This window comes from Elephantulus edwardii, unplaced genomic scaffold (assembly GCF_000299155.1).
Source record: "Elephantulus edwardii isolate Elephantulus edwardi_28Jun2011 unplaced genomic scaffold, EleEdw1.0 scaffold00101, whole genome shotgun sequence".
NCBI classification, from domain to species: Eukaryota; Metazoa; Chordata; class Mammalia; order Macroscelidea; family Macroscelididae; genus Elephantulus; species Elephantulus edwardii.
Genome location: NW_006399851.1, coordinates 11107147 through 11127044, shown reverse-complemented (window position 1 = coordinate 11127044; position 19898 = coordinate 11107147). Strand labels below are relative to the sequence as shown.

The window sequence follows — 19898 nt, the reverse complement described above, 5'->3', positions numbered from 1 at the left end:
GTGCTTTGGCTTCTCTACGTTCCAGTGCAATCTTCAGAGTTTCTTCTGACATCCATTTTGGTCTTTTCTTCCTCTTCTGTCTTTGTAATGACCACCTGCACTCTTCCTGGATGATACATTTAACTTCCTCCTACAACTCATCTGGTCTTCGCTCATTAGTGTTCAAGGCCTCAGATCTGTTCCTGAGATGCATGTGATAATGCCTCTTAAGAATGTGTAATTTTTCTGTCAGAAATGGTATTAATCTGTGTCATTTAGCAGAATATGGAACATTAAATCTAGTCCCTTAGAGTCTACTCCAGGAAAAATACTAAACCTCAAGCAGTCAGTTCACTGGTCTCCCAATCCTTGCTAATTCCAGGGTTGATGTTACCCAATATAGTAACTCATCGTCTTCTGCCCACCAAAGACCTCCTTCTATGCCAGACAATTCAGGATCCTTAGTAACCTTTACAACCAACTTCAATCATAGAATTAAATAGTTTCAATTTGCTTAAATGTGGTATGTCTAAGATTATATGATTACTAACAACAAAACTGTTTTACAAAACAATTCCATGTTGAATTACACACACTATTATCACTCACAACATTACTAATAATGGAACAGAAGCCTGTTTTTTTTAAATTCTTTGCCTTCTTTTACTTTAATTACAACTTCATCCTCAAAAGAGTTATTGGTACAGGTTCACAAATACTGTTTACCACAAAAATTGTAGGTAAACACCAGAAAAATTGGCAGGATCGGTGAATAGAAAAACATTGGCAATAATGAGAACAACAACTTATGTTTCCAGCGCTCTGCAGATGAACTAATGTGATTCAACAGTTCACATTCTATCTAGCTGGATAATAATGACGGCTCAGACCTGAGTGCATTCAGAGGCTCACACAGTAAATTAGTATAGTGTTTCAGAGATATTGAGGCATTAGTATACTTCAAATTTGGTAAATCGAGGTTTTTTTTTTAACTGTGATCTTAACAAAAGCATACAGAAAAGTTGGATTTTCATTCATTCAGTGTTGTACATTTTCTTCCCTACCACCCTCTCCCCTGAGTTAATTTTTTCTAAAAAAATATTCATTCATTGTTGCACAGTTTCTCCCCCCTCCTTCAGTCCACTTTGCTATGAATCTCTTGTTCTGGACTGTTGTCACACAAATAATGCCTAATCATGTATATCTTTCAAACAGTTCTTTGCCTTTTCCAATTCTGTGTTCATTATTTAACCCCTCTTTTCTTGGTTTTTCCCAGCCCTATTTCAGTCCACTGTGTGACTATATAAGGGTTTTTCTATCCATTCATTTGCTGATGGGCATTTAGATTGCTTTCATCTCTTTGCTATTGTGAATAATGTAGCAATAAATATGGGAGGCAGTTCTGGCTCCTTTAGGGTGTATTATTAGTAGTGGAATTGCTGGGAAAATGGTATTTCTATTTTCAACTGTTTGAGAAAACTCCATACCACCTTCCCTAGTGGTTGCACCATTTTTCACTCCTATGAGCAATGATAAGCATTTCAATATTTAAATTAAGATTTGTTAAAAACCTAATATTTGGTGTTTTAACTCACTTCAAGGATATTTTTGTTGAAATAATGCACAAAATTTTAGACAATCCTATTGGTGTAACCTCATTGACAGTGTCAGTTGGTACAATTGACTGCCCCAGCACTTGCCACTCCTTGTTACATCACTTTCTTTTATGTTTGAATGGAGTTGTAGTTAAGCTATTTAAAAAGATGGTTATAAGATTTATTAAACATACATTTATAAAGACTTTTTGTTGTTAGGTGCTGCTGAGTCGAGTATGACTCTTAGACTCTATGAACAACCCACCTGAACCCTTTACTATCCTGTGCCATCCTCACAATCTCTGACACACTCAATGAGCCCATTGCTGCAGTCATCATGTCAACCCACCTTAACACTGGTTGAGGGTTTTCTTCTCTTTTGCTGCCCCTCCACCTTCCCAGGCAAGATGTCCCTTTCCAAGGATTAATCTCTCATATCCAAAGTATGTAAGAGAAAAACTTCATCATCTTCCCCTCCAATGAGTACTCTGGCTGCACCTTCTCCAAGACATCTGTTGGTTCTTTCAGCAGTCCAGGCATTTCAGTACTCTTTGACAACACCATGATTCAAAGACATCAATTCTTCTTTTGTCATCCTTAGTCATTGTCCATCACTCAGATGCAAAGCAGGTGACTGAAAAGACCATGACCTCAATTAGGCACACCTTAGTCCTTAAACTAACATCATGCTGTCCAATAGTTTGGACAGGTCTCTGACTACAGACTTTCTTACTCTAATATGTTTCCTGTTATCCTGACTCTGGTACCAAGTATATTGATTGTGGATCCAGGTAAGATGAAGTCATTCTTAGTTTTAATTCTTGCATATTTTGCTAATTCCAGAAAGTCCGTAACTCATAAAAAAAGACGAGTTGCTTGTTGTTGTCTGTTCCATCGAGTTGGAACCTGACTCTACAACAGGTATTCAGAGGCAGTAAATTGCACAAGAGGAGACTGCCCATTCTTCTGCAGAGCAACTGGTGGACTGGAACCATGTACCTTTGCGATTGCAGTACAGCTTCTTACCATGAGGCCAGGGATCTTAAATTAATTTTGTTAAGTGAAGGAAGTTACTCTGAAAAACTACACCCTCTGCTGTTGTTACAGGGCATCAAGTTGCTTGTGACTAATAGAGACTCTATGTGCAATAGCTCTGAACTCTGTCCTGAACCAATCTCACTGTCTCTGACACAATCTGACCCATTACTACAGTTGCTGTGTCAATCCATCTCATCCTAGGTCTTCCTCTCCTGTGCTGTCCCTCCACCTTCCAAGCATGATGTCTCTCTCCAAGGATTGGTCCCTCCTGTTGACGTGCCTGAAGTACATGAGACGGAGCTTCAAAATCCTTATCTCTAATGGGCAAACTGCTTTCATACTAAGACACACTTATTTGTTCTCTTGGAAGTTCATGCTATGTTCACTACTCTTCTTCAGCACCACAACTCAAAGACATTGATTCTTCTTTTGTCATTTCAGATGCACAGCAAGCAATTGAGAATACCATAGCCTGGGTCAGGTGAACCTTAATCTTTAGACTGACATCTTTACACTTTACCCCTCTGGAGTGATCATTGACAGCAGATTTTTCTCAATGCAACTTGTCTTTTGATTTCCCAATTGCTGGTGTCAAAAGTTTTTATTGTGGACCCAAGCAAGCTGAAATCATTAACAACCTCAATTCGCCCTCCATCTATCGTGATGTCTATTGGCCTGGTGGTAAAGATCTTTGTTTTCTTGATGTTGAGACGCAATCTATATTGAATACTGCAGTCTTTGGCCTTCTGCAGCAAATACTTCAAGTCTTTTTCAGTTTCAGTGAACAAAGTTGTGTCATCTTCATAATTCAGGGTGTTTATGAGTCTTCCTCCAATCCTGATGCCACATTCTTTTTCATAAAGTCCAGCCTCCCAAGTGATCTATTTTATATATAGATTGAAAATGTATTACACACCCATGTTTATTGCTGTGTTGTTAACAATAGCATAGAGAAAACTACCCAAGAGCCCATCAACAAATGAGTGGATAGGGAAACTGTGGTATATATTCACACAAATGAATACTATGCAATGCTGAAAAACAAGGAACTAATAAAATATTATATAAAATGGATGACACTGGAGGACATTATGCTGAGTGAAATACCTCAGCCACAAAATGATAAATACAGTATAATGCCACTGTTATAAAACAGTACTTACATAGGGGTTGGGGAGGAAACTAAGTAAAAAGAGGATAAAAAATGTTCACTGCATTGAAACAGATGAGGCAAAAACTGCTTAAAAGGAATATATGATGAGGTATTTTTTGCATGACAATAGTCGAGAATGAGAGCTGCATAATAAAGTGGACTGGGAGGGGGGCAGGAATTGTTATAATAATGAAATAATTTTTGTTTTCAAAGAGAAAAGAGGGGGACAGGGAGGAAAATATTCAATAATGAATGGAAATACAAGTTCTTTATAAACTTTTATTAATATCTCAATAAAAAAGAAAATAAACACATCACATAGAAAAAATAATTAATGGAAATGATTGTATGAAACACAGTATAAATTAAAGAACTTTGTAAGAAAACCAATATAAAATAACAATTTTAAAAGATACACACATACAAAAGAAAATGTATGGTGAAAGTTTCATCATCAATGATGAACTTTCTTGATTTTGAACAATGCAGTGTGCCCTTTCTCTGTTCAGAGAACAGCATTTTGGTCTAAGTATAGGTTACACAAGAGCATCATAGTCAGGTGTTTTGGGATTCCCACTCTTTACAATGTTAGCCACAGTTTATTGTGATCTACACAGTTAAATGCCTTTGCATAATTTATAAAACACAAATAGATATCCTTCTGATACTTTCTATTTTCAGCTATGATCCATCTGGCATCAGCAATAATATCCCTAGTGTCATGGGCCTCTTCCAAATCCAGTTTGTATTTCTGGCAGTTCTTTGTTGTTCTCTGTTCTAGTAATTTTTGGCTAATCTTCAGCAAGATTTTGCTTGTACGTGATATTGTTTGATAATTTTCACATTCTGTAGGGTTTTCTTTTTTTGAGGAATGGGAATAAATATGGATCTCTTCCAGACAGTTGGCCAGGTAGCTGTCCTCCAGATTTCTTGTCACAACCTGGTGAGCAAAAGGCCTGAAGCCTTTCTAGAACTATAGTTGTTTCTTCAAGTTTATAGAGCTTCCAGAGGCATGTGGTTTAGGAAGTGGATGCCACTCCTGCTTCCAAGTCTTAATCAATCTGGGAGCTCCACCAAACATTTCCCATGATGGGTAGCCATTGTGTTGTTTGGCACACCTGTAGCACAGTTGTTCCCTTGTGGCTTTTGAGACTCCACAGGCAAATGGTTCAGGGTCACAGGAAACCCAGGTTACATCAGCACAGCAAATAGACCAGAGTGTTGTATTACTTAGAAGAGGTGAACATTTATTATAAGATCCAAAAAATAGTAACAAGCGATTAAAATATAATCCTCTAGCCCAACTTTTAAATATAAGGGCACTCCAGGAGGTCTTGTTGACTCTAAACAAGAGGCTTAAACAAAAAACAACCATACAAGCCACACAGATCCTCAAGCAAAATAGAGCACCATCCACCACTTCACCCAACTCCAAAACGGAGACAAGGGCCTGGCTTTATATGTTGTTGTCGTCATTAAGTGTCATCCAGTCATGACCCTATAAACAAAAGACCCTAACACTGTTTTATAAAAATTGTCCTTTCTCTAAGTTCATAGTTTCTACAGATGTGTTTAGGAAGTGGATGGCACTTTGTTTCCAAGCCTGTCTTAATCTGTAAGCTCTCCCAAACATTGTCAATCATGTGTAATCATTACGACAATTGATGCACCTAAGTGCAGTGAAACGACAGAAAAGTGCCGTGCCACACAGGAAATGTTCATTTCAAATATAACTACATTGGAGAGATCTGGCCCTTCCGCAAGTCGAGTGACTTTTTAAAAAAGCCCCAGTTTCCTCACCAGTCTCTCATTCACTCCAATGAGTGGTTCCCTGCCCACTCTCATCACCGATTAAGAGGCCAGAGTCGTCCTCCATAGCGCAAAAGATCTGGCCTTTCCTAGAACTGTTTCTCAGGCAATGGGAGGCTGGGCATTTTGTCTTGAGTTATATTATTTATTATTATTTTAAGAAAATAAGAAATCAGGTGAGTGTGGCTCTTTGGCTCTCAGTTTTAAGGCTTTGGTATGGAAATTACATTAAGATTCCTTCAAAGGTCAGACCTAACCAATGCCATGCCTAACACTAATTATTCACTGGTTCTTTGACTCTGCTACTCAGGTTTGCAATTAGTGACACGACAGTATTGCCCTGGTGTATAAACATTGTTGTTAGTTGGCTTCCTAACTCTTGGTGACCCCATGTGTGCAGGGTAAAATATCTCTGCATGTTTTTCAAAGCTGTGCCCTTTCTGAAGCAGATTTCTGCCACTGGGTAGATTCAAACTGCTAACCTCTCTAATATATGAGCATTTAGCTCTTTGTATTTTCTAGGGACTCCATTATAAATGGGTAAATGACATTGTAAAGAAAGACGAAGAAGTTTGCCTGGTTTGCCCAGTTGAATTCATTACCTCCTCCTGGAGTTCTTTTCTGAGGAAAGTGGCTTCGTCTGTGGCTTTTTTAGAGCGGAGGAGATAATATGTTTGCAAGAACTTTCAGCTGATGGTGTCCAGGGCAGACACCTTCCTGGAAAGGATAGCCTACCACTTGTGCCTTCATGGCTTAACTCAGACAAACCAGTTGTCCCATTCCCATTTATGGAAAAACTCTTCTGAGACCAGGAAGAACATTACCCCAGGCGCTGAACGCTGGAACAGGAAGATTATGGAGTTTCTGGGGCTGAAGTAAGCTTTCTGAACCAAGATTAAGATGAACCACAGAGTTAAGTTAAGAAAAAAATACAGTGGAGCAGAAAGTTAAAGAGAGAGACAGAGTGAGTGAAACCCTTCACTGTGGTTGTACTTTCCTGTTTTCTGAGCTTCACCAAACCAGCCTTTCTGAGAATCTGTTTCCAGTTCAGGTCCCTCTGAGGCATACTTGTACTTCAGTTGAATTACATGAACAGCTATGATTTTTTCTTTTTCTGAATTCTTACAATGCATTCTCCTTTCTCTGGAACTAACTTTGAAGTGTCTCAGCTTACAGCCTCAAGAAAGCTGGCTGGAGAATATTGCTCAGAAAAAGGAATAGATGTTTATTCAGTTTTGAGATTCTACCTTTGAGAAACACCTTCCGACTTCCTGAGGAGATCCCTCTGATCTTTTTCTGAAGAGGGCAATCCGAGAGGACGTATCAGGGCAAGATTATTTTTGGAGCTTCTAAATAAGTTTCTAGGTTTTATGTTTGCTTGGGGTTACCTCTGAGCATCATCTCTTTCACAGTTTAAGACTGCCAGTTGCCTCCCAAAGCAACATCACCTATCATCACTGTTTCCTTTTCTTCTTTAAAAGAAAGCAAAGCAAAGTGAGACAAAGCAATAAAACAACAAACCAAAACAGCAAGCAGTGTTATTCTCCAGGCTGGGATGGCTGTTTGCATAAAATATTCTGGCCCCCAATCCCCTCGGATGCTATCACAACCTAAATGCAGAACAGACACCTACTTGGAGAAGAAAGGAAAATATGCTTGTTATGTGTCTAAACACAGATGCACTTCAGATGATGTTGTTGTTGTCATCGTTAGAAATTGAGGATCTTGCCAGCCACTTTGGTAGGAAGTTAGAGCACCTGGTTTGCATTAGTATGACTTGTATTGAAGACTAATTCACAGGCATTGGGCAGGGGAGGTGAGTGTGCCTAGAATGCAGTATCTGAGCCTTCCTGGGTTGTTTTCTCTTTTCTTTTTTTTATTTATTTATGTTTCCTTTCTTCTCTTTCCTGTTGCTTTCCCTTGAAGTTGGCTTCTCCCTTCATAGCTGCTGTTTCTGCTGGTGTAGGTGGGTGTGATCTCCCCTCACCAAAGGGACATATAAAGCCAGACACTTAAATCCAGAGACATGTGATGTCTTCTCTTGGCCTTTCCCTCATCCTAGGGGCTGTTTTATTTAATGCCATAAATTATTGGATGGGACAGGATATGAGGATGTGCAGGTGGGGGTTTCCCAGCTCTGATCTACCTTTTCCCCTTTGATGTTCTTGTCTACTTGTTCAAAAAGAGAGCAGGCTCCTGACTTCTTAGAGGACTTCTGGTAAAAATAAAAAGGGCTATTTTTTTATATATAATCATTATACTTTTGCAGCTGTTTATGTCAATAGAGGGCTTGTTGAACTAATTCATTTAGTACCAGTTTGAAAGCTTTACCACTACCCAGTCTGTTGTACTGTGGTACTTGCTGGATGCTGGAATTTGTAGCACCACTATTTCAAATACCAATAGGGTAGGCCATGCTGGACAGATTTCAGTGAAATTTCTTGCCTAAAACAGATTAGGAAGAAAGACCAGGAATGTGCTCCTGAAAATTAGTGAATGGGACCTCTGTGGGTTACAACAGACCCTTGATTTGCTTGCATTGAACACATCATTGTTGGAAGAAGGTATTCTCTTTGGTAAAGTAAGGGCAAGTGAGGGTACGGGAGACCTTCAGTTAGATGGATTGACACAGTGGCTAGAAATGATGGAGTCAGACATACTGGTCATAATGAAGATGGTGAAATACTGAGTAATATTTTATTATGTTGTCCCCAATATCATCATAGTTAAAATGATTTGATGGCAGCTGCAATAACAACAGCAGATTCTGTTAGGGGGGAGGTCTCTTATCCGAGTAAGTGTAAAAACAATGGTGTTTGAAGAACAAAAAAGTTTCATTCTTGGTGTTGCAATCTCCTATCAACCAATGAAGATCATTAAACTCCCCAGACAATTGCAAAGGTCTTGCTAAGGAAATATGAGTATGTGTATATCCACTGATAGGCCTTTATGTTCCTGGGGTTTTAGGTGATAACTTATAATACTTACACCCACGAGGATAAAGACATTGAGTTTCTCTTATTCCCCACTTGGGCAGGTTCAGAAACTCTCTCTCATGACTTCATCAGGGACCATCGTGTTCTGAGCGGCTGATGCAATCTAATCTAATTCCCAACAGGGCGATTTGTGTAATTGAAAGCTAGAGAGTAACTTTATGACGGGACTGTATTTATGACAAAAGCCCCACGACTCTCCCCTCTTCCCAGCAACCTCTTTCCTGCTGGTGAAACGCTGGTGTCCCTCCTACTGTGGAGTACATGAGCCTGTGGGCCATTTCTGTGCAAAACTGGATGTGGAATGTAAGAGCTCTTCAGATTTCTTGAGCAAGCAGCTGAGACTTTTCTAAAGGTTTTTGTGGAGGAGGTGTAGGAGGACATTTAACTCACATGCGTGTGTTAAGACCTCTGTTAGATTTTTCTTTACACTCTTCATTAATTTCACCAAGCGCCTAGTTCTCTGTTCCGTCCCATCTCAGATTTTCCTGTAATTTTTAATTTCTTCATATTATCACCATGCAGAGCAATTCAATTGTGACCACCTACTTGATCAAGTTTACAGACCCAAGCCCACTGACCTACTCACAATGTCCTCCAGGTTATCAGAGGCGGTGGGAAGGGGAGAGGAACAATAGCAGTTTCATAGTAGAATTCTCACCCTCCATCCAGGAGACTTGGATTTGACTCCTACCAATGCACTCCATGCATTACCTGTCTGCCAGTCGGAGGTCTGTGTGGTGCTCTGCTGCCGAACGGTTGAATAGCTTTCAACAGAACTTCTAGGCCAAGATGGACTAGGAAGAAACACCTGGTGATCTGCTTCACCGGTGAAACCTTGTGGCCACAACAGTCCATCTGCAAATGGTTATGGTGATAGTATAAGAGCGGGCAATGTTCTGTTCTGTTGTGCTGGGTGTTGCTATGAGTGTGGCATTGATTGCATGAGTACTAACAGCATGAACAATAGACTAGAACCCAATCTCTTCAGAAGGTGGTAGTAGTGTTGTTTGGTGCCGTCGAGTTGAATACAACTCATAGTGACTCTATGAAAGATAGACCTGAAATCTGCCCTAGCAGGATTATTATCTGTTGCTTGGAAATCAGTCTTTAGCTCATGTGCCATACCAAAGGCTTTCTTCCTGATACATATAAGACTGTTCCTAAGAGAAAGTCTTAGTCTAGTTACTAAAAGAGGAAAATTTCTTCTATCTCATTACACCAGAAGCTGGAACGTGAAACTAGTCATTAGACTGTTGCTGAGTTTGCAGGGGATCAGAGAGAAAATAGCTGGAGGGTTGAGAAGAAGACTTCCGTCTAAACGATGGGCAGGCCTGACACTGGCTTTCCACGCTGGAGTGTGTCACCCTAATGATGGTGTGACGGTGGCCAGATTCATGGATGGGTAAACCCTAACGATCTCTTTCTCCCACCTCTCCTCCTGGGGTCCATTCAGACCTCCCCTGCTACAATGAATCTGTCAATAGAATACTCCTTGTTCCTCCAACATTTTCCCAGTACAGCACTATTTCTCATTTAAATGGCTTCATTTTGTACTGTGTTGGATAACTTCTTGATGGGATAAAGAGAGTCACCTCTGTCTTAGGAGGTAAGGTTTGCCACATCTCTCTTGCAGGATGTGCTGCTTCAGAGGCATTCTTGGAGGTCACCAGTCAGCTCATAGATGCACTATAGATATGAGGACTGGGAGAAACATTTCAACTATCCTTATATCTAAGATGAAGCTGAAATGCAAAAGAGTAGAATTGCTTGTGAAGGCCACAGTATTAACATTGCTGCCAGGACTAAATTCCAGATCTTCTGATGTTTCACTAGTATGTTTCTACTATATTTCATGTCCTTCCTTCAGAAGAATTGATGGCTTTTCTTTTTTCAGTGTCTCTTGATTGATACAGTGACTGAGGGAATGGGGGTAGGTGTGTTGGAGTCAGTGACACTGCCTCAGGACAGGGTAGGCTTCAGAGCTGTTGTGTGGTCACTGTGAGTTGCAGGTGACTCGTAGGTGTGTTGGAGTCAGTGACACTGCCTCAGGACAGGGTAGGCTTCAGAGCTGTTGTGTGGTCACTGTGAGTTGCAGGTGACTCAACAGCATATAACAATAACAATAACAACAACAACTACAGTTAGACCATAGTTGTTGTTGGCAGTTGCTGTCAGATCAGTTCAGACTCATGGAGACCACACATGTGCATGTAGAAATACTCTATGGGGTTTTCAAGGGTATGCCTTTTTGTATGCAGATTGCCGGGCCTTTCTTCCAAGTTTCTTCTCTGGGGAGATTTGAACCACTAACCTTCTGGCTAACAGTTTAGAGCTTAACTATTTACACTGTATAAGAAATTTAATTAGATTGTAAGCTTTTTTGGAAACAGAAATTATATCTTCTCTAGGACATGACTATGCTCCCGGTTGGTCCCTTTGTGTTTCTCAATTTTAAAAGACACCATTAGATAACTCATATTTTTACTATGGTTGGCATTAGACATGCGTTTTAAATTCACCAGTTTCTCCATGAGAAAAAGATAGGCAATCTACTCCAGTGTGATTTATTGCCTCTGAACACTTGCTAGAGGGTCATCTATGGTGTTGTTATGTGCTGGCTAGTTGTTTGTGACTCATAGCAACCCTATCTATGTACAACAACTCTATCTTAAGCCAATTTCACTGTCTCACTGTTATCCCAGTCACTGAGTCAATCAATCTCGTCTAGGGATTTCTTTTCTTACACTGTCCTTCCTCCTTTCCAAGTATGATTTCTCTCTTCTAAACACTGGTCCCTCCTGGAAACATGCCCAAAGTATGTCAGATGAAGCTTCAAAATCCTTGCCTCCGAGGAGCAGTTTGGTTTCACCCTCTCCAGGACATCTGTCTGTTCTTTCAGCAGTCCTTGGTGTATTCAGTACTCTCCTCTAGCACCACAACTCAAATGCATCAATTCTTCTTCTATTATTCTTATTCATTGTCCAGTTCTCTGATGCATAGCAAGTAATTGTGAAGATCATGGCTTGGATTAGTCACACCTTAGTCTTTAGACTGATATAATTATTCTTGAGTACACTGGAGAGGCCCCTGAAAACAGATTTTCCCCAATACAATTCATCTTTTGATTTCCTGGCTGCTGGTACAAAGAGTGTTGATTGTGGGACCAAGCAAGCTGAAATTATTAATACTCTCAATCTCTTCACCATCTATCATGATGCTGCTAATCAGCCCAGTGGTGAGAATCTTTGTTTTCTTAACATTAAGCTTCAATCCATATTGAAGGCTGCAGTCCTTGACCTTCTGCAGCAAGCGCTTCAGGTCCTCTTCAGTTTCAGCAAGCCGGGTTATGTCATCTGCATCAGATAGGTTGTTGATGAGTCTTCCTCCAATCCTTATGTCACATTCTTCTTCATAAAGTCCAGCCTCCTGGATGATCTGTTGCATATACAGATTGAAAAGGTATGGAAATAAGATGCATCCCTGATGTACACCTTTCTTGATTTTGAACCATGCAATGTTTTCTTGCTTTGTTCTGACGACTGTTTCCTGGTCCAAGTATAGGCTTCTCATGAGAACAATCAACTGTTCTGGGATTTCCATTTTTCTCAAGGTTAGCCACAATTTGTTGTGATCTTCACAGTCAAACGACTTTGCATAGTCAATGAAACATAGATAGACATTCCTCTAGTATTCTGCTTTCAGCTAAGATCCATCTAACAGTTGTGATAATGTCCCTAGTGTCATAGTGTCTCGTAAACCCAGCCTGTATATCTGGTAGTTTTCTGTTGATGTACTGTTTCAGAAAATTTTTTTATAATCTTCAGCAGGATATTGCTTGCATGTGATATTGATGATATTGTTGGATAATTTCCACACTGTATTGGATCATCTATTTTTATTTATTTATTTTTTTTAGTGGGAATAAATATAGATCTCTTCTAGTCAGTTGACCAAATGTTGTCCTCCAGATAGCTTAACATAACCTTCTAAGCACGTCCAGTGTAGCATGCATTTGTTGAAATATGTCAATTTGTATGCCATCAATTCCTGGGGCCTTATATTTTACCAATTCCTTTAGAGAAGATTGAACTTCCTCCTTCATCACCATTACCCCTTGATCACATATTGTTTCATGAAATTCTTCTGTCAGCCAATTCTTTTTGGTAGAATGATGCTGTTGTGTACTCCTTCCATCTTCTTTTGATGCTTCTGGGTCATTCAACATTCTGCCCACCTCGTCCTTAAGTATTGCAACTTGAGGCTTGAATTTGTTCTTCAGTTCCTTCAACTAAAGAAATGCTGAGCGAGATTTCAACCCTTTTGATTCTCTCACACTACTTCTTTGTACATTTTATTATAATACATTTAAGCTTGATCCTAGTTTGTCTCTTATGAACTTTATGGTTTTGGGTTTTACTCCCAGGTCTCTGTTCCACCTTGAGTTGATTTTTGTGTATGGTGTGAGATGTGGATCCTGTTTCAGCTTTCTGCACGTGGAAGTCTAGTTTTGCCATTTGTTAAAGGGGTTGTCATTTCCCCATTTGATAGGTTTTATTTCCTTGTCGAACAGCAGTTGACCATAGATATCTGGGTCCATTTCTGGGTTCTCAATTCTGTTCCATTAGTCTGTCTGCCTGTCATACAAGTAATGAATGATGTCCTCTCACAACTCATCTGGTCTTCACTCATTGGCATTCAAAACCTAAAACCAGTTCCTGAGATGGTCTTTAAATTTAGGAGGAATAGACTCAAGGTCAAACTTTGGTTCTTATGGATTTGATTTTATTTCATTTAGCTTCATTTTGAACTTGCATATCTTCCACAATCAGCATCTGGCCTAGTTTTCGCAGCTGATAGTGAGCTTTTCCAACAATTTTTCCCACAGATGTAATCAATATGAGTTCTGGTGTAGACCATCAGGTGAAGTCCTTGTGTATTGTTCCTGTTAGGGCTTCTTTCAAAAGATATTTGCAGTGAGAGCTGGATCTTCTACATCAAACAACAACATTACTGAGGTTAGTTGTCATTGAGTTAGTTTTGATTAATGATAATTTTATGTACAACAGACGGGAATCTTGCCTGGTCCTTCACTATCTTCATGATTGTTGATATAGGCTGAATATGTGTGGTACGACCCTATAGTTCATCCATATTTTCCTCCTAAGGCAAATTACCTACCACCTTGTGCTCATGAAGAGTAGATAGCACTCTAGCATTTAGCTTGGAAGCAATTTGAAGCAGTAAACCTATCAATAAATATCTCAACAATTGAAAAATGTGGCATTAGATATAGCTCAGGAGAAAGATTCTTGTTCATAGCACAAGAACTGGAACAAGAAGGCAGAATAGCTGGCCTTAGATGGGAACTTATGTGTGTGTGTGTAACTGAATTTTTCTCTGCTTTGCATATTACTATGTACGACTACAAAAGTATCCTAAGCATTGGTTTGGGAGTTACAAATAAATTTTGGTCAATAGGCTAATTTACAAACATATCATTGTTGTTATGTACCGTTGAGTTAGAAGACTCTTAGTTGAGTGTCCAGTGGATTTTCAGAGGTAGTAAATCACAAGAGAAGATTGTCAATCATTCTTCGGCAGAGGAGCTAATAATGGATTTGAACTACATGCCTTTGAATTGGCAGCACAACTCTTTACTACTAAGCCACCAGATTTTTGCAAATATGGAATCTGTGAATTATATGCATTGACTGTCTATGTATTAGTAGTGGAGTTGTAGATGATAAAAAGAAATATTCTTTTTTCTTAAGAAGATCACCATCCATGATAGCTGCTCTTATGTAAGTAAAGAAGTATCTATAAATGCAAAGGATGCTTTTGGCAAGAAACTCTGGAAGCTTCAGGCAGAAAATAGGATTTGAACTGTGTCATCTAAAAGGACAGTATTCACCAGAGTGGTAGTGAGAGAGTAGGGCTTGTTAGTAGCTTCAGCAAATACCTGGAAGTAAGAAAGCATGACAGTAGGATGAGGGATGATTGATAGGCATCCGGGATTGATGCACGGGGAGCTTAAGAGGGCTTAGAAGTCTAAGCTTAGAAGAGCACTTAGTGTGTGAGACTTTGAGCATAGACAGAGCGGTGCAATAATTCATTCCTATACCACTTTTCTGAGATAATGCCTGATTGAGAACAAGCACTTAATGAATAGTTTTTAGAAAAAAATTAATAATAACTATGCTATGGATCCATAGAGATAACGGCATCTGGAGTGGTCGATGGTCCCACAGGTCCTGACACTGGCTCTCCAGCATGTGCTGCACCAGGTGCTCTGCCTCCCCCTCCCCCCATGGCTCCTGGCCTGGCCAGAGCCCCTAATAGAAACCAGCTGCAACCAGCAGCATACTATGCTAGAAGTAGAATCTGAGTGGTACCTTCACCATCTGTGCCATGGTTGGACAGGAAACTTTGAGTAGTGTATGCATCCTTGGTCTTAAGCATTGTGGCTTTTCTTTCTTCTCAAATGGATTGTTCTATCCAGTGTTCTTTATCAACACCACAGTTTGAGTGCAGGGAGCTTTGGTAGTGCAGTCCATATTGAGCTGCATTGCTAAACCCAAAACTGTGTTTCTCTGGCAGTTTGAATCTCTCAATTGCTCTACAGAAGAAACATAGAAGTTCTCCTCCAGTGCGATTCACAGCCTTAGAAAACCAATGGAGGGTCAGCTGTGAGTCTGAACTGACTCACCAACAATTATTTGAGGTGTAGATTTTTGTTTGTTTGTTTAGTAATAAATTGTTTGAGTACATGTGTTTGGAAACCAGATTGCATATGTTTAAATCTAACACTGCCAGTTGTAAGCTGTGCTACTTGGGAGTTCTTTGCAGTTTCTCTAGAACTTAGTTTTCTTACCTGTAGAATGTCTATATCTCATAGATTCTATTTGGCGACTAAATTGACAGAGTTAAGATGTGTAAAGCACTGAAATTTTAGGCCAGTACCTGGTTCAAATTATACCCTGAATGATTGTATTATTACAACTTTATTTCTGGCATTGTATCCTGTAACAAAGATGAATTTCCTAATGAGGTGTGTTACAGACCAAACACAAAAGCAGATCTCTCTCCAAGTGTTGGTTATCACTGCGAAGGCCCGAAGCTTGTTCCAGTCTGTTAAAGAAGATACAGAATCAGACTGTAATAACAATTTTAGGTTAACTCTTGGTGGTTTAAACTTCAAATAACATTTTTTTTGCTGCATAATGTGAAAGTGAGCCATACGTCTGTGAGTCCTGGTGAGAAAGCAGCATAAGAATTTGTTCAAATCTTGGTTTACATAGATGTTCCTACAATGTCCAAATCATATAACACTCTATTTAACAGGAAGAATTTTGGACATAAAGCAATGTGTTTGGAGGAGGCACTGCAGAGTTCCATAAATATTTTTTAACATTCAATTTTAAAATAATCTAAATGAGTTAGATATGTACATCAAAACAATATGATGTATATGCATTGCTGTCCAATTGGAACTGACTCATGACTGACCCTAGGTTTAATTTCTAAGGTGAATAGGAGAAGATTGTCCATATTTCTCTCTCAGAGGCAATGGTAGATTTGAAGTGCTAGAAAGGTGCAACTATAAGTTCAGCAGAATAACTCTCTATGGACTACGCCACCAGTTGTTGTTGTTGTTGTTGTTGTAGTTGTTAGGTGCTGTCGAGTCGAGTATGACTCATAGTGACCCTATTCTGTGTCATCTTCACACTTCCTGACACACAAGAATCCATTGTGGCAGTTACCATGTCAGTCCACCTGATTGAGGGTCTTCTTCTCCTGCACCGATCTGCCACCTTTCCCAGCACCATATCCCTCTCCAAGGTATAGCCCCTCCTAGCAACCTACCCAAAGTATGTGAGGGGAAGCCTCATCGTTCTTGCCTCCAAAAAAGCACTCCATCTGCATCCTCTCCAGATGTACCTGTTTGTTCTCTTGGTCGTCCATGGGATATTTAAGGCTCTTCTCCAACACCACAACTTAAAGGTGTCAATTTTTTTTCTATCATCTTTATTCAATAGCAACTGATTAGAAAGACTATGACCTGAATCAGATGCATATAGTGTGTTGCAATATTGAAAGAGGCTATGGGGAATATATTCAATGATCCAGAAAGCATCAAAAGAAAACAGAGAGAAGAAACAGAATCACTGTACCAGAATGAACTGATTGACACTAAAAAATTTTAGAAAGTACCATATGAACAGGATCCAATAGTAATGAGGAAGAAAGTGGAAGCTGCATTGAAGGACTTAGCAAAAACAGAAGAAATAAAGCCCCAAGAAGTCATGGAATAACAACTGACATATTTCAACAAACAGATGCTGCCCTGGATGTTCTTACCAGGTGGTGCCAAGAAATCTGAAGGACAACCATCTGGCCAACTGACTGGAAAAGATGCATATTTATTCCCATTCCAAAAAAAGGTGACCCAGCAGAGTGGAAATTATTGAACAATATAATTAATATCACATGCTAGCAAAATCCTGCAGAAGATTATCTAGAAATGACTGGGGCAATACACAGGCAGAGAACTACCAGAAATGAAAGCTGGTTTTAGAAGAGATCGTGGCGCTAGAGACAATATCGCCAATATCAGATGGATCTTGGCTGAAAGTAGGGAGTAACAGAGGGATATCTATTTGTGTTTCATTGACTATGCAAAGGCATTTGACTGTGTGGATCATAACAAATTTTGGCTAACCCTAAGGAAAATGAGAATCCCAGAATATTGTGATTGTGCTTATGTGAAACTTATGCTTAGACCTCAGAACAGAGCAAGGAAACACTACATGGTTCAAAATCCAAAAAGTTGTGCATCAGGGATGCATCCTTGTCTCCATACCTTTTCAATGTATATGCAGAACAGATAATTTGGGAAGCTGGGCTTTATGAGGAGAAATGTGCCATCAGAATTGGAGGAAGACTCATCAACAACCTACATTATGCAGATGACACAACCTAGCTTGCTGAAAGCAAAGAGGACCTGAAGCACTTGCTGCAGAAGGTCAAGGACTGCAGTCTTCACCAGTATATACAATATCATATATTAGCAGGTTAGAGATTACTAACACACTATCACTGGCTCAGTACTCTTCTCCAGCATCACAACTCAAAGTGGTGCTGGAGAATAGTATTGAACATACCATGGACCACCAGGAGAACAAACAGGTTTGTTCTGGAGAGGGTGAAAACAAGTTGCACTTTGGAGGCTAGCATTCTGAAGCTCTGTCTCACATACTTTGGGCATGTGGCTAGGAGGGACTCATCCTTGAAGAAGGACATAATTTTCAGAAGGGTGGAGGGCCAGTGCAGGAGAAGAAGATCCCAGATGAAACAGATTGACCCAGTAATTGCGGCAATGTGGTTAAGTGTGTCAAAATTGGTGAGACAGGCTGAGGTTTAGACAGGCTTCAGGGCTGTTGTATATAGGGTCACTATGAGTCATGGGTGACTTGATGGCACATGACACCAAACAACATCACTGGCTATCCTATTAATTCATTTCTGCCTATACTCCACCCCCCATATAGATCTTGGAATAAAACTTTTTCTACATCCTCTAGTTAGAGAATATCTTAAGATTATTAGGAGAACTGGGAAGTAGCTACAAATGGTGTTTGTTTTTAAATAAACTTTCGTTAATCAAAACTTGTTTGATATTTGCAACTAAAACAAAATGTAGAAATAAGTTGGATGACAAGGTTGATTGAAGACTGTAACTATTTTCAGTCACTTCCAATTAAAAAAAATTACTGATTTTTGTGGTTTTTTTTGCTCTATAATAAGTAAATATTCATTTGAGACTATGAAGTATCAACAAAATGTTGCTTATTTCTCTGTCATGTACAGAAATTTTCTTTATGGTGGTTTCATGTTAAAAAAGGAGGCTCTGTTGCTAAGCAAATTTAAAAGTCAACAATTGGAAAAGAGCCTTTGAACCTGGAGATAGAATAAATAAGAAAAGAAAAATAGATTTTCTGCCTGGAACCATAGAGGCTGCTGTAGAAAAGAAAAGGTTGCTGTAGTGCCAGAAACTCTTCAGAAAAGGCAAAGGAATCTCACAGAATTAAGGGTCAAGTGCCTGAGAGAGAAGTTTGCCCAAAAGATGCTTCAAAAGACAACGAGGAAGCTTATCTATGAAAAGCTAAGCTCTATCACAAAGAATATAGGCAGCTGTATGGATGGCAAGAAATGCTGGCAACTTCTATGTAGTTGCAAAACCCAAGCCGGCATTTGTCATCAGATCAGAGGTAATACTGGTGTAAGCTTAAAAGTCTATAAGGTGTTGGAGCGCCTTTGCCTTCACCCGATCTTCAATGACCCCTTTGTTAAACTCAAAAAAGCTTCAGTTAACATGTTGAGGATCATAGAACCATACACATGGGGATACCCAAACCTGAAGTCTGTCAATGAACTGATCTGTAAGTGTGGTTATGGCAAAATCAATGAGAAGCTAACAGCTTTGACAGATGACACTTTGATTGTGTGATCTCTTGGTAAATACGACACCATCTGCATGGAGATTCTAATTCATGAGATCAATACTGTTGGCAAATGCTTCAAAGAAGCCAACTGCTTCTTGTGGTCCTTCAAATTATCTTCTCTGTGAGGTGGAATAAAGAAAAAGACCACTCATTTTGTAGAAGGTGGAGATGTCAGCAACCGGGAAGACCAGATCAATAGACTTATTAGAATGAACTGAAGTGTCAATCATGATTTTTTTTGTAATCTGGTCAGTGAATAAAACAGTAACTTCTTTCAAATTGAAAACCACAAAGGAAAAATATCTATGACAAAGGATTTATAATTGGTTATAGGAGAAACATTTCTTCTTCATTGTGTTGAGAAAGGTAGAGGGTCAAGGAAAGAGAAGGAGGCCCTCAGTGAGCTGGATTAACACAGTGACTACCTCAGTGGATTTGAACATGACCGAGATCATGAGGATGGTCGGGATAGGACAAGGTTCAGATCTGTTGTTCAGTGGGTCTCCACGAATTGTAGTCAACTTGGTGGCACATACAAGTAACATAGGAGAGGCACAGTACCTTCAAGCCATTACCCAATCAGAGATGGGAGGGGTAGCACGCTGTAGGCTAGAACATCTGGTACCTCAAGATTTTTGATATCTCTAAGTTTAACAGTGTGGTTTTAACTGTTCCCAAACAACTCTAGAGGACATGTGACATGTTGCAATTTTTCTGAGGCATGAATTTTTGAAATAATTCTGTACAAATAGATGAATCATACAATTTCTAAATAACAAGATAAAAATTAGGGTATACTGGACCCTCATCATTTCCTTCACCTGCT

The 19898-nt window shown here is 39.5% G+C and overlaps 1 pseudogene; it reads left to right on the top strand.

Annotated features, from left to right (window-relative positions):
* Positions 1-19290, top strand: part of LOC102867585 — a 44726-nt pseudogene extending 25436 nt beyond the window's left edge.
* Positions 19291-19898: the final 608 nt, after the last annotated feature.